Consider the following 15376-nt stretch of genomic DNA (forward strand, 5'->3'; position numbering starts at 1 on the left):
GCAGAAGAAAGGATAAGTGACCTGGAAGATAAAAGAGTGGAAATAACTACTGCAGAGCAGAATAAAGAAAAAAGAATAAAAAGAATTGAAGAAAGTCTCAGAGACCTCTGGGACAATATTAAATTCACCAACATTCAAATTATAGGGGTCGTGGAAGAAGAAGAGAAAAAGAAAGGAACTGAGAAAATATTTGAAGAGATTATAGTTGAAAACTTCCCTAATATGCGAAAGGAAATAGTTAATCAAGTCCAGAAAGTACAGAGAGTCCCATACAGGATAAATCCAAGGAGAAACACATCAAGACACATATTAAATTATCAAAAATTAAATACAAAGAAAAAATATTAATAGCAGCAAGGGAAAAACAACAAATAATATACAAGGGAATCCCCATAAGGTTTACAGCTGATCTTTCAGCAGAAACTCTGCAAGCCAGAAGGGAGTGGCAGGACATATATAAAGTGAGGAAAGGGAAAAAATGGCAACCAAGATTACTCTACCCAGCAAGGATCTCATTCAGATTTGATGGAGAAATTAAAACCTTTACAAACAAGTAGGAGTTAAGAGAATTCAGCCCCACCAAACCAGCTTTACAACAAATGCTAAAGGAACTTCTCTAGGCAAGAAACATAAGAGAAGGAAAAGACCTACAATACCAAACCCAATACAATTAAGAAAATGGTACTAGGAACATACATATCGATAATTAATTTGAATGTAAATGGATTAAATGCTCCAACCAAAAGACATAGATTGGCTGAATGGATAAAAAAAACAAGACATGTATATATGCTGTCTACAAGAGACCCACTTCAGACCTAGGGACACATACAGACTGAAAGGGAGGGGATGGAAAAAGATATTCCATGCAAATGGAAATCAAAAGAAAGCTGGAGTAGCAAATCTCATATCAGACAAAATAGACTTTAAAACAAAGACTATTACAAGAGACAAAAAAGGACACTACATGATGTTCAAAGGATCAACCCAAGAAGATATAACAACTGTAAATATTTATGCACCCAACATAGGAGCACCTCAAAACAGAAGGAAAATACTAAGATCCATAAAAGGAGAAATCGACAGTAACACAATCACAATAGGGGACTTTAACACCCCAGCTTCACCAATGGACACATCACCCAATATGAAAATAAGTAAGGAAACACAAGCTTTAAATGATACATTAGACAAGATGAACTTAATTGATATTTATAGGACATTCCATCCAAAAACAAGAGAATACACTTTCTTCTCAAGTGCTCATGGAACATTTTCAGGATACATCATATCTTGGGTCACAAATCAAGCCTTCATAAATTTAAGAAAATTGAAATTGTATCAAGTATCTTTTCCAACCACAAAGCTATGAGACTAGATATCAATTACAGGAAAAAATCTGTAAAAATACAAACACATGGAGGCTAAATAATACACTTCTTAATAACCAAGAGATCACTGAAGAAATCAAAGAGGAAATAAAAAAATACCTAGAAAAAAATGACAATGAAAATGTGACAATGCAAAATCTACGGAATGCGGCAAATGAGGTTCTAAGAGGGAGCTTTAGAACAATACAATCCGACCTGAAGAAATAAGAAACATCTCAAATAAACAAGCTAACCTTATACCTAAAGCAATTAGAGAAAGAAGAACAAAAAACCCCAAAGTTAGCAGAAGGAAAGAAACCATAAAGATCAGATCAGAAATAAATGAAAAAGAAATGAAGGAAACAATAGCAAAGATCAAGAAAACTAAAAGCTGGTTCTTTGAGAAGATAAACAAAATTACTAAACCATTAGCCAGACTCATCAAGACAAAAAGGGAGAAGACTCAAATCAATAGAATTAGAAATGAAAAAGGAGAAGTAACAACTGACACTGCAGAAATACAAAGGATCATGAGAGATTACTACAAGAAACTGTATGCCAATAAAATGAACAACCGGGAAGAAATTGACAAGTTCTTAGAAAAGCACAACCTTCTGAGACTGAACCAGGAAGAAATAGAAAATATAAACAGACCAATTATAAGTACTGAAATTGAAACTGTGATTAAAAATATTCCAACAAACTAAAGCCCCGTACCAGATGGCTTCACAGGCGAATTCTCTCAAACATATAGAGAAGAGCTAAACCCTATCCTTCTCAAACTCTTCCAAAATATAGCAGAGGGAGGAACACTCCCAAACTCATTCTTTGAGGCCAAGATAACCCTGATATCAAAACCAGACAAATATGTCACAAAGAAAGAAAACTACAGGCCAATATCACTGGTGAACATAGATGCAAAAATCCTCAACAAAATACTAGCAAAGAGAATCCAACAACACATTAAAAGGATCATACACCATGATTAAGTGGGGTTTATCCCAGGAATGCAAGGATTCTTCAATATAAGCAAATCAATCAATGTGATACACCGTATTAACAAAATGAAGAATAAAAAACATATGATCCTCTCAGTAATGCAGAAAAAGCTTTTGACAAAATTCAACACCCATTTATGATAAAAAACCTTCCAGAAAGTAGGCATAGAGGGAACTTAGTTCAACATAATAAAGGCCATATATGACAAATCCACAGCTAACATCATCCTCACTGGTGAAAAACTGAAACCCTTTCTACTAAGATCAGGAACAAGACAAGGTTGCCCACTCTCACCACTATTATTCATCATTGTTTTTGAAGTTTTATCCACAGCAATCAGAGAAGAAAAAGAAATAAAACGAATCTAAATCAGAAAAAAGAAGTAAAGCTCTCACTGTTTGCAGATGACATGATACTATACATAGAGAATCCTAAAGATGCTACCAGAAAAATACTAGAGCTAATCAATGTATTTCATAAAGTAGCAGGATACAAAATTAATGCACAGAAATATCTTGCATTCCTACACACCAATGATGAAAAATCTGAAAGTGAAATTAAGGAAACACTCACATTTACCATTGCAACAAAAAGAATAAAATATCCAGGAATAAACCTACATAAGAGACAAAAGACCTGTATGCAGAAGACATTAAGACACTGATGAATGAAATTAAAGATGACACAAATATATGCAGAGATATACCATGTTCTTGGATGGGAAGAATCAACATTGTGAAAATGACTATGCTACCCAAAGCAATCTACGGATTCAATGCAATCCCTATCAAACTACCACTGGCATTTTTCACCAAGTTAACACAAAAAATTTCACCATTTTTATTGAAACACAAAAGACCCCAAATAGCCAAAGCAATCTTGAGAAAGAAAAACGGAGCTGGAGGAATCAGGCTTCCGGACTTCAGACCTAAACCACAAAGCTACAGTAATCAAGACAGTATGGTACTGGCAAAAAAAAAAAAGAAATATAGATCAATGGAACAGGATAGAAAGTCCAGAGATAAACCCACACACATATGGTCACCTTATTTTTGATAAAGGAGGCAAGAATATACAATGTAGAAAAGACAGCCTCTTCAATAATTGGTGCTGGGAAAACTGGACAGCTATATGTAAAAGAATGAAATTAGAACACTACCTAACACCATACACAAAAATAAACTCAAAATGGATTAAAGAGCTAAATGTAAGGCCAAACACTATCAAACTCTTAGAGGAAAACATAGGCAGAATACTCTATGACATAAATCACAGCAAGATCCTTTTTGACTCACCTCCTAGAGAAATGGAAATAAAAAAGAAAAATAAACCAATGGGACCTAATGAAACTTAAAAACTTCTGCACAGCAAAGGATACCCTAAACAAGATGAAAACACAACCCTCAGTATGGGAGAATATATTTGCAAATGAAGGAACTGGCAAAGGTTTAATCTCCAAAATTTACAAGTAGCACATGTAGCTCAATATCAAAAGAACAAACAACCCAATCCAAAACTGGACAGAAGATCTAAATAGACATTTCTCCAAAGAAGATATACAGATTGCCAACAAACACATGAAAGAATGTTCAACATCATTAATCATTAGAGACATGCCAAATCAAAACTAAAATGAGATATCATCTCACACTGGTCAGAATAGCCATCAACAGAAAATCTACAAACAATAAATGCTGGAGATGGTGTGGAGAAAAGGGAACCCTCTTGCCCTTTTGGTGAGAATGTAAATTGATATAGCCACTATGGTGAACAGTAGGGAGGTTCCTTAAAAATCTATAAATAGAACTACCATATGACCAGCAATCCCACTACAGGGCATATACCCTGAGAAAACCATAATTCAAAAAAACACATGCACCCCAATATTCATTGCAGCTCTATTTAAAATAGCCAGGACGCGGAAGCAACCTAAGTGTCCATTAACAGATGAATAAATAAAGATGTGGCACATATATACAATGGAATATTACTCAGCCATATAAATAAGCAAAATTGATTTATTTGTAGTCAGGTGGATGGACCTAGAGGCTCTCATACAGAGTGAAGTAAGTCAGAAAGAGAAAAACAAATACTGTATGCTAACACATATATATGGAATAATAATAATAATAATAATAATAATAATAATAATAATAATAATAATAATAATAAATGGTTATGAAGAACTTAGGGCCAGACAGGAATAAAGACGCAGAGGTAGAGAATGGACTTGAGTGTATGGGGAGGGGGAAGGGTAATTTGGGATGAAATGAGAGAGTGTCATGGACTTATATATACTACCAAATGTAAAATTGACAACTAGTTGGAAGCAGCTGGATAGCACAGGGAGATCAGCTCGGTGCTTTGTGACCACCAGAGGGGTGGGATAGGGAGAGTGGGAGGGAGAGGCAAGAGGGGGGAGATATGGGGATACATGTATATGTATATCTGATTCACTTTGTTATAAAGCAGAGACTAACACATCATTTTAAAGCAATTATACTCCAATAATGATGTTCAAAAAAAAAAAGAATGGATAATTGAGTTGAATGATGGAATGGTGGAAAGCATTGCCACAGAACAGAATAAAGAAAAAAGAATGAAAATAAATTAAGGCAGTCTCAGAAACTTCTGGGAAAACATTAAATACAGTAACATTCTAATTATAGGGGGCGCTGAATGAGAAGAGAAAGACAAAGACCCTGAGAAAATATTTGAAGAGATTATAGTCCAAAACTTCCCTAACAAGGGAAAGGAAATAGTCACCCAAGTCCAGGTAGTGCAGAGAGTCCCATAAAGGAAAAACCCAAGGAAGAACATGCCAAGGCACACATTAATCAAACTAAAAAATAAATAAATACAAAGGAAAATATTAAAATCAACAATGGAAAATCAACAAATAACATACAAGGGAATCCCCATAAGTTTATCAGCTGATTTTTCAGCAAAAACTCTGCAGGCCAGAAGGGAGTGGCACAATATATTTGAGGTGATTCAAGGGAAAAACCTGCAACCAAGAATACTATACACAGCAAAGGTCACATTCAGATTTGATGGAGAATTCAAAAGCATTACAGACCAGCAAAAGATATGAGAATTCAGCATAAGCAGAACAGCTTTACAACAAACGTTAAAGAAACTTCTCTAGGCAGGGAGAAAGAATAGAGACCACCACCAGAAACAATAATATCACAAACTGGAAGCTCACTGTTAAAAGCAAACATACATTAAAAGAAGGAAATTATCCAAACACAAATATGATATCAAAACCAGCAACCATGAGAAGAGGAGAGTGCAAATGCAGGAAATGGGAATTGCATTTGAAATCAAGAGGCCAACAACTTAAAAAACTTATATACACACACACACACACACACATATATATATATATATGTGTGTGTGTGTATAAATGTATGTATGTGTATATATATATATATATATATATATATATATATATATATACAGACTGATATATCAAAACTATATGGGAAATGCAAACCAAAAACTATAGTAGATACATACACAAAAAAGACAATGCAACCCAAACACAACACTAAAGATAGCCATCAAACCACAATAAAAGAGAAAAGTGGAAGGGAAGAAAAAACACCTACAAAATCAAAACCAAAAAAGTTAAGAAAATGGCAATAAGAAAATACATATTGATAATTACCTTAAATTTAAAAGGATTAAATGTTCCAACCGAAAAACACAGACTGGCTGAGTGGATACAAAACCAAGAACTATATATATGCTGTTTACAAGAGACCCACTTCAGACCTAGGGACTCATACATATTGAAATTGAGGGGATGGAAAAAGGCATTCCATGCAAATGAAGAACAAAAGAAAGCTGGAGTAGCAATACTCATATCAGACACAACAGACTTTAAAATTAAGACTGTTACAAGAGGCAAGGAAAGGCACTATATAATTTTCAAGGGATCAATCCAAGAAGAGGATGTAACAATTGTAACTATATATGCACCCAATATAAGAGCACCTGAATTTATAAGGCAAATGCTAACAGCCATAAAAGGAGAAATTGATAGTAATACAATAATAGTGGGGACTTTAGCACCCCACTAACACCAAAGGACAGATCATCCAGACAGAAAATTAATAAGGAAACAGAAACCTTTAATGACACTTTAGACTAGAGAGACTTAAATGATATCTATAGGATATTCCATCTGAAAGCAGCAGAATACACTTTCTTCTCAAGTGACATGGAATATTCTCCAGGATTCCCAAGGATCAAATCATGGGCCACAAATCAAGCATCAGTAAATTTAAGAAAATTACTGAAATTGTATCAAGCATCTTTTCTGACCATAAAGCTATGAGATTAGAAAAAAGTGAGAAAAACACAAACATATGGAGGCTAAATAATATGCTACTAAATAACCAAGAGATCACTGAAGAAATCAAAGAGGAAATCAAAAAATACATAGAAACAAGTGACAATGAAAACACGACAATCCAAAACCTATGGGATACAGCAAAAGCAGTTCTAAGAGGGAAATTTATAACAATAAAATCTTACCACAGGAAACAAGATAATCAAAAATAAACAACCTAACTTTATACCTAAAACAACCAGAGAAAGAAGAACAAACAAATCCCAAAGTTAGTACAAAGAAAGAAGTCATAAAGATCAGAGCAGAAATGAATGAAATAGAGAAGAAAACAATAGCAAAAATCAATGAAACTAAAAGTTGGTTCTTTGAGAAGAAAAACAAAATTGATAAAATTTTAGCCAGACTCATCAAGAAAAAAAGAAAGAAATTCAAATCAATAAAGTTAGAAATGTAAAAGGACAAGTGAAAATGGACACCACAGAAATACAAATGATCATAAGAGACTACTACAAGCAAATATACCCCAATAAAATGGACAACCTAGAAGAAAAAGACAAATTCTTAAAGAGGTACAACCTTCCAAGACTGAACCAGGAAGAAATGGAATATATGAACAGACCAATCACAAGTACTATAATTGAAACTGTGATTTAAAAACTTGCAATAAACAAAAGTCCATGACCAGATAGATTCACAGGTGAATTCCATCAAACATTTAGAGAAGAGTTAACACCTATCCTTCTCAAAATATTTCAAAAAATTGGAGAAGGAACACTCCTAAGCTCATTCTATGAGGCCATCATCACCCCAATACCAAAACCAAAGAAATCACAAAAAAAGAAAATTATAGCCCAATAACAATGAGAACATAGGTGCAAAATCCTCAAAGAATGCTAGCAAACTGAATCCAACAGCGCATTAAAAGGATTATACCCCATGATCAAGTGGGATTTATCCCAGGGAGGCAAGGATTCTTCAACATATGTAAATCAATCAATGTGATACACCACATTAACAAATTGAAGAATAAAACCATATGATCATCTCAATAGATGCAGAAAAAACTTTTGACAAATTCAACACCAATTTATAATAAAAAGTCTCCAGAAAGTGGGCATAGAGGGAACGCACCTGAAAATAAAAAAGGCCATATATGACAAGCCCACAGCAAACCCCATTCTCAGTGGTGAAAAACTGAAAGCATTTCCTCTAAGATCAGGAACATGACAAGGGTGTCCACTCTCACCACTATAATTCAATATAGTTTTGGAAGTCCTAGCCATAGCAATCACAGAAGAAAAAGAAATAAAATGAATCCAAATTGGAAAAGAACTAAAACTGTCACTGTTTGCAGATGACATGATACTATACATAGAAAATCCTAAGCATTCTACCAGAAAACTACTAGAGCTAATCAATAAATTTGGTAAAGTTGCAGGATACAAAATTAATACACAGTAATCTCTTGCATTCCTATACACTAACAATGAAAGACCAGAAAGAGAAATGAAAGAATCAATACCATTTACCGTAGCATCAAAAAGAATAAAATACCTAGGAATAAACCTACTTAAGGAGGCAAAACACCTGTACTTAGAAAGCTATAAATTATTGATGAAATAAATCAATGACACAAAGAGATGGAAAGATATACCATGTTCTTGTATTGGAAGAACCCACAAGGGATTAATCTCCAAAGTATACAAACCCCTCATGCAGCTCAATATCAAAAAACAAACAACCCAATGAAAAAATGGGCAGAAGATCTAAATAGACATTTCCCCAAAGAATACATATAGATGGCCAAAAAGCACATGAAAAGATGCTCAACATCACTAATTATTAGAGGAATGCAAATCACAACTCTAATGAGCTATCACCTTACACCAGTCAGAATTGCCATCATCAAAAAATCTACAAACAATAAATGCTGGAAATGGTGTGGAGAAAAGGGAACCCTCCTACAGTTTTGGTGGGAATGTAAAATGGTACAGCCACTATGGAGAACAGTATGGAGGTTCCTTAAAAAACTAAAAATAGAGCTACCATATGATAAAGCAAACCCACTCCTGGGCACATGTCCTGAGAAAACCATAATTCGAAAAGATACATGTATCCCAATGTTCATTGCAGCACTATTTACATAACCAGGATATGGAAGCAACCTAAATGTCCATCAACAGAGGAATGGATGAGGAAGACATGGTACATATATACAGTGGAATATTACTCAGTCGTAAAAGAGAACAAAATAATGTCATTTGCAGCAACATGGATGGACCTAGAGATTTATACTGAATGAAGTAAATCAGACAGAGAAAGGCAAGTATCATATGATATTGCTTATATTAGGAATCTAAAAAAATGCTACAGATGTAATTATTTACAAAAGAAAAATAGAGTACAGATGTAGAAAACAAAGTTATGTTTACCAGGGGGGAAAGGAGAGGAGGGATGAATTGGGAAATTGGCATTGACATATACACACTACTATATATAAAACAGATAACTAATAAGGACCTACTGTATAGCACAGGGAGCTCTACTCCATACTCTGTAATGGTCTATATATCAAAAGAATCTAAAAAAGAGTGGATATATGTGTATGTATAACTGATTCACTTTGCTGTACAGCAGAAACTAACACAACATTGTAAATCAACTATACTCCAATAAAAAAAAGTAATAACAAAATTTCAACAAAACGTAACTGATAATAAAATTTTAAAAATTTAAAAAGAAGATCATTTTCCAGATATAATGGCAACATATCATGAGCATCTGTCTCTTTCTTCCAAACCATCCCCTAGAAATTCCACAAAAGAGAAAATGTGAGGAATTGATATCACCCAGAAATTAATAAGCAAATTGTAAGACTCCCCAGTAGACAAGAATGTGTATGTATAAAAATTACAGAGGGATGGACTACTGATATAGTGTCAGGAGAGAGGGAATATGAAAGCTTCTAATTGTGCTCAGGTTTCTCTTTACTTTCTCCTATGACAACACATACCCTTATAACTTCTAATGCAAGGGGCAGACTGTCAAAAAAATATGGAGGTTTCCATTCCCATGGGCCAGATTAAGAGAAGCACTGGCCTAGCACCAGCCATGAAGGTAACATCAAAGCAATGCTGGGATCAAATTAGGTTAAGAGGCAATAACAAGTACCAGTGGAATTATCTTCATCATAGTTTTTCCTCCCTACTTCTCACCCCTCATCCCAAGAGAAAATTACATGAGAAGGAGAGAGTGGCTGGTAAAACATTGCCTTAAGTACAGAAAATAGGTGATTTCCTGAAGTCCAGAGGCTCTTGGTTGAGGGAAGACAAACAGGAGTATTTTGAGGCTAAGTTTTAAATCTCAATCTTTGAACCAGTAGTTCCCATCCTTGACTGTTCCTTTGATTGGCCAAATATGTTTTAAAAGAGATCAGTGTGTGGCTTCCAGCTAAGTTTAATTAAAATAGAATCTTGGAAGATTGGTCTCAGGTGTTTGCAGATATAAATGCTCACCAGGTAATACACCAAGATTTGGAAACATTGCTCTATGCTCTCATGTACACTTCTCTCTAAAATCTCATGCAGTCATATTTTAGGACCAATTTTTTACCCATCTTTCCAGGTAAAGATTACTGGTGAAGGGAAATTATAATTCAGCTAAACCAAGATGTGTCTCTTAAACTTTCATTGTCATAAGAGAGGTTAGTGATTAATTTCTTAACGTAACATTGGTTAAGGAATGGGCTTTATTAGGGAAAGGGAATTCTTATACAGGTCAGGGTTCAGTATGAGAAGAGGTAGGAATCCCTATTTGTCCCATTACCTCCACAGTAAAATGCACCAGGACCTGAACAGCACTGTTTTTAGTCCATTGGAGAGTCAATGAGTCCTTTTCTTCCTTCTTATGAAAAAGAGTGGGAAAAAAAGGGAATAGTGGGAAAAGTCTTATCAATGATGGGATGCACAAACTACTTTGGCTCCAGGCAATCAGAATTGTGTGCCATTTGTTTTTGAGCTATCATAAACTGCAAGAACGATGAAAATTTAACAGCTCATGGAAATTAAATTACAGACCACCCCCCTATGCTGGCACAAGCGTTTATCAGAAAATGGGGACAAAGCCACCATCTTGTGTTGAGCTAGTGTACAACTCTTGCTTTGACCAAAAGGGAGAGCTATGACTCAGGTAGCTCATTGTTGAAACAACTCAGAGAGAATTCAGGGTATCCTTTTTTAATAATCCTGCCCTTTGAAACAGAAGTCACAAGGGAATATGAGATTGCAGGAGAAAGTAAAGAGAAACCTAACACACCTAAACACTATAAGAAAGACAAGTTGAACAATATATACAAGGGAAAAAATATTGATGGACCACATAGAACAAGAATTTAAAATAAACACAATATATATACTCTCAGAGAGATAAGGAGTCTAGCAGAAATATGAAGCATGAATAAATAATCAAACATAATAAATTGGAAATGTTGAGTATAAAATATATAATTTTTTAATTGTAAAAACATAATAAATTGATTGAATCACATAATAGACATATCCAAAGGGCAAATCATTGAGCTGGAAGACTAGGTTGAAAAGCACTCTCAAACAGCAACACCTAAGTGCATATTATTGATCTGGAAAACCAGGTTGAAGAGCAAGCAACAACAACAGGAGAAATATAGATCACCTGCTAAGGAATGAGATTCAGATCTCACTTACCTTGGATGTAGGAAGGTGACAGAGTAACACTTTCAAAAGGATTGATGGAAAATAACTTCAAGACTAGAAATTTATATCCAGACCAACTATCAATTATATGTGATAGATAAATAAGAATATTCTTAGGCATACAAATCTATGAAAAATTATCACATAAAAACCATGAAATAGAAGTAAAATGAGTAAATGAGTTAGTAAACTTATTGTTATCTAAGCAAAGAATGACTCCTGAAACAGTCCAGAGACAAAACGGTAAAATTGCACATCAGAATTTCCCAACCTGTACACAGAAAGAGTACAGTGTGTGGAGGGTGGTAGAGAGGAAGTAAGTCGTGTTGAGGCAGCCAGAGTCCAGGGACTGGCTATTTGCGACTGCATAGGCCTGTCAGTTTACCCAAATGTATGTAAATATTATCTTTTTAAATGTGTTCTATGATGTGAAATATTTGGGAAATTTTACTTTATCAAGGACTGAGAATGTGGAGATATGGGGTTAATGTAAGGGAATTAGAGGGAAGTGAAAGTACTCTAAGGCAGGGATCCCCAACCTTAGGAACTGGGCCAAACGGCAGGAGGTGAGTGGCGGGCGAGTGAGTGAAGCTTCACCTGTCTTTACAGCCACTCCCCATCACTCATATTACCACCTGAGATCCGCCTCCTGTCAGGTCAGCGGCAGCATTAGATTCACATAGGAACACAAACTTTACTGTGAACTGTGCATGCGAGGCATCTAGGTTGCACACTCCTTATGAGAATCTAATGTCTGATGATATGAGGTGGAGTGAGGTGGTGATGCTAGCGCTGGGTAGCAGATGCAAATACAGATTATCATTAGCAGAGAGGTTTGACTGCACAGAGACCATAATGACTCAATTGCTTGCAGACTCATATCAAAACACTATCAGTGAGTGGCAAGTGACAATTAAGTTGCATCTGGTGGCAGGCTTTATAGTGGCAAGTGAGTTGATGTACTTCAATTGTACAGCTGCATCTGGTGGCAGGATTTAAGTCAGAATCCAACACTTATTTTAGTCTGCACGTGGCCTGACCATTATTGTATTTACCACTTCCATCCGCGCCTCTTTCCCACACTGCACACTTCAAAACTGCTTTGCCACATGGAGACCAAGCACCCTGCATTAAAAGACAAATCTTTGGAGTTTTTCAAAAGAAAAAACGTGAACATGAAGAACAGAAGCAATTATTGAAGGCCACCACTTCATTAAATGTGTCTGAACCGAGAGCATCATTTTTAGTGGCTAACCGCATTGCTAAAGCTGAGAAGCCCTTTACTATTGGTGAAGAGTTGATCCTGCCTGCTGCTAAGGACATTTGTTGTGAACTTTAGGAGAGGCTACAGTTCAAAAGGTGGCACGTGTTCCTCTTTTGGCTAGCACCATAATTAGACGAATTGATGAAATAGCAGACGATATTAAAGCACAATTGTTAGAGAGGATTAATGAGTCACCCTGGTATGCAATCCAGGTTGATGAGTCTACTGATGTTGAAAACAAGGTAACAATGTTTGGTTTTGTGCGATATATTTTTCAGGAGGTTGTGCATGAGGATATGCTATGTGCACTTTTATTGCCAACCAACACCACAGCTGCAGAACTATTCAAGTCTTTGAATGATTACATATCAGGAAAGCTGAATTGGTCATTTTGTGCTGGTATATACATGGATGGAGTGGCTGCTATGACTGGACGATTTCCTGGTTTCACTACTCGGGTCAAAGAGGTCGTTTCTGAATGGGAGTCTACACACTGTGTCATCCTTAGAGAAAAGCTGGCTAGCTGAAAAATGTGACCTGAACTTAACATTTTGCAGGATGTGATTAAAATTATCAACTACATTCAAGTACATGCCCTTAACTCATGTCTGTTTGCTCAGCGCTGTGAGTAGATGGACGCAGAGCATACACATCTTCTCTTGTACAGAGAAGTGAGACAGCTTTCTAAAGGTAGATGACTGGCCAGAGATTTTGAGTTATGAGAGCTGTTCCAGAGATTTCATTTAGAAAAACAGTCACCGCTGGCAGCACATTACAGTGACACAGAATGGGTTGCAAAACTTGCTTACTTGTGTGACATATTCAACCTGCTCAATGAACTCAATCTGTCACTTCAGGGGAGAACAACAACTGTGTTCAAGTCAGCAGATAAAGTGGCTGCATTCAAAGCCAAACTGGAATTATAGGGGCGATGGGTGAACATTGGGAGTTTTGACACATTTCAAACATTAGCAGAGATTTTGAAAGAGATTGAGCCAGGGCCTTCTTTCTCCCAGTGGTGCATGCTCACATATCTCAGCTTTCAAAATAGTTTGAGCATTCATTCCCAACTACAAAAGACCCCTGAACTGGGAAGGAATGGGTCTGCAACCCATTTGTGAATAAGCCAGGTGAACTGACTTTGTCTGTGCTAGAAGAAGATCAACTGCTTGAGATCTCTAGTGATGGTGGCCTTAGAAGTATGTTTGAGATAACTTCAAGTCTCCATATGTTCTGGATTAAAGTCAAGGCGGAATAGCCTGAGATTGCCACAAAAGCACTGAAAAGCCTACTTCCATTTCCAACATCCTATGTTTGTGAAGCAGCGTTTTCTGCAGTGACAGCAACCAAAACGAGATTACGGAGTAGACTGGACATAAGCAACACACTTCATGTGTCACAGTCTTCCATCACCCCCAGATGGGACCATCTAGTTGCAGGAAAACAAGCTCAGGGCTCCCACTGATTCTGCATTATGGTGAGTTGTATAATTATTTCATTATATATTACAATGTAATAATAATAGAAATAAAGGGCACAATAAATGTAATGTGCTTGAATCATCCCCAAACCATGCCTCCCACCCCGGTACATGGAAAAACTGTCTTCCACAAAACCAGTCCCTGGTGTCAAAAAGGTTGGGAACCACTGCTCTAAGGCACTAGCTTTATTCAAGAGAAAAACAGAAGATAGAAAGATGCTGTAGTTTAAGTTCAATGATGGTTAGAATTTTGTTTCAACCCTCTCTGGTGGGCCTAGCAAAGTTTCTTGCATCTTGTAGTTGCTCAAAAAGCACTTGTTGAATAAGATAATTATATTTATGAGCTTCATAAAATGTTATAAAATAAAAAGAAATGTAAGTTTGATAAATTAGGAGTAGCTACTGGCAAAATAAAAAATAAACTGTATCACTTCCAAACAGATGAAGATAAGGTGATCTATCTGATGGAAAGAAGAAAAGGAAAAAAAATACACATTTTTTTTTAATTTTGTAAATTTGTAAGAAGAAATAAAATGCCAGAAAAAAAGTCTCAATATGTCATTAATTATAGTAAAACTTAGATCAGAATTTATCCCTGTTATATCCTTAGTAAAAACCCTGCAGTGGTTCCCCAGTTCACTCAGAGCAAAAGCACATATCCTTACAATGGATCGAGAGTTCTACATGAACTCCTCCCTCCATTATCTTTCTTACTTCATTTTTTACTATCATCTTCCTTAACACACTCTTGATACACTGAACTCCTTGCAATTCCTTGAATATACTAGGAGCATTTCCATCTCAGGATCTTTACACTGACTCTTCCTTTTAGCTCATATCCTCTTTCCTCAGATATACCCATGCCTCCTAACTCCCTCACCTTTCAGTATTTGTTCAAATGTCATCTTTCCAATAATGTTTGTTCTGAACACCTTTTTAATCCTGCAACCCATTCCCCCGCCTGTATATTTCTGATCTCTTTTTCTGCCCTACATTTTTTTTCTCTGTATCACTTATAATCTTCTACAATACCAAAAGATTTATATATTTATTTTTGTTAATTCTTAGTATTATTAATCTTACTCCCTTCTCATACTAGAATGTAAGTTCCATCAGATCAGGCATCTTGGAATATGGCAGATGCTCAGTAAGTTTAGTTCACAAATATTTGTC

The sequence above is a fragment of the Balaenoptera musculus genome, chromosome X (genome assembly GCF_009873245.2).
Source record: "Balaenoptera musculus isolate JJ_BM4_2016_0621 chromosome X, mBalMus1.pri.v3, whole genome shotgun sequence".
Taxonomy (NCBI): domain Eukaryota; kingdom Metazoa; phylum Chordata; class Mammalia; order Artiodactyla; family Balaenopteridae; genus Balaenoptera; species Balaenoptera musculus.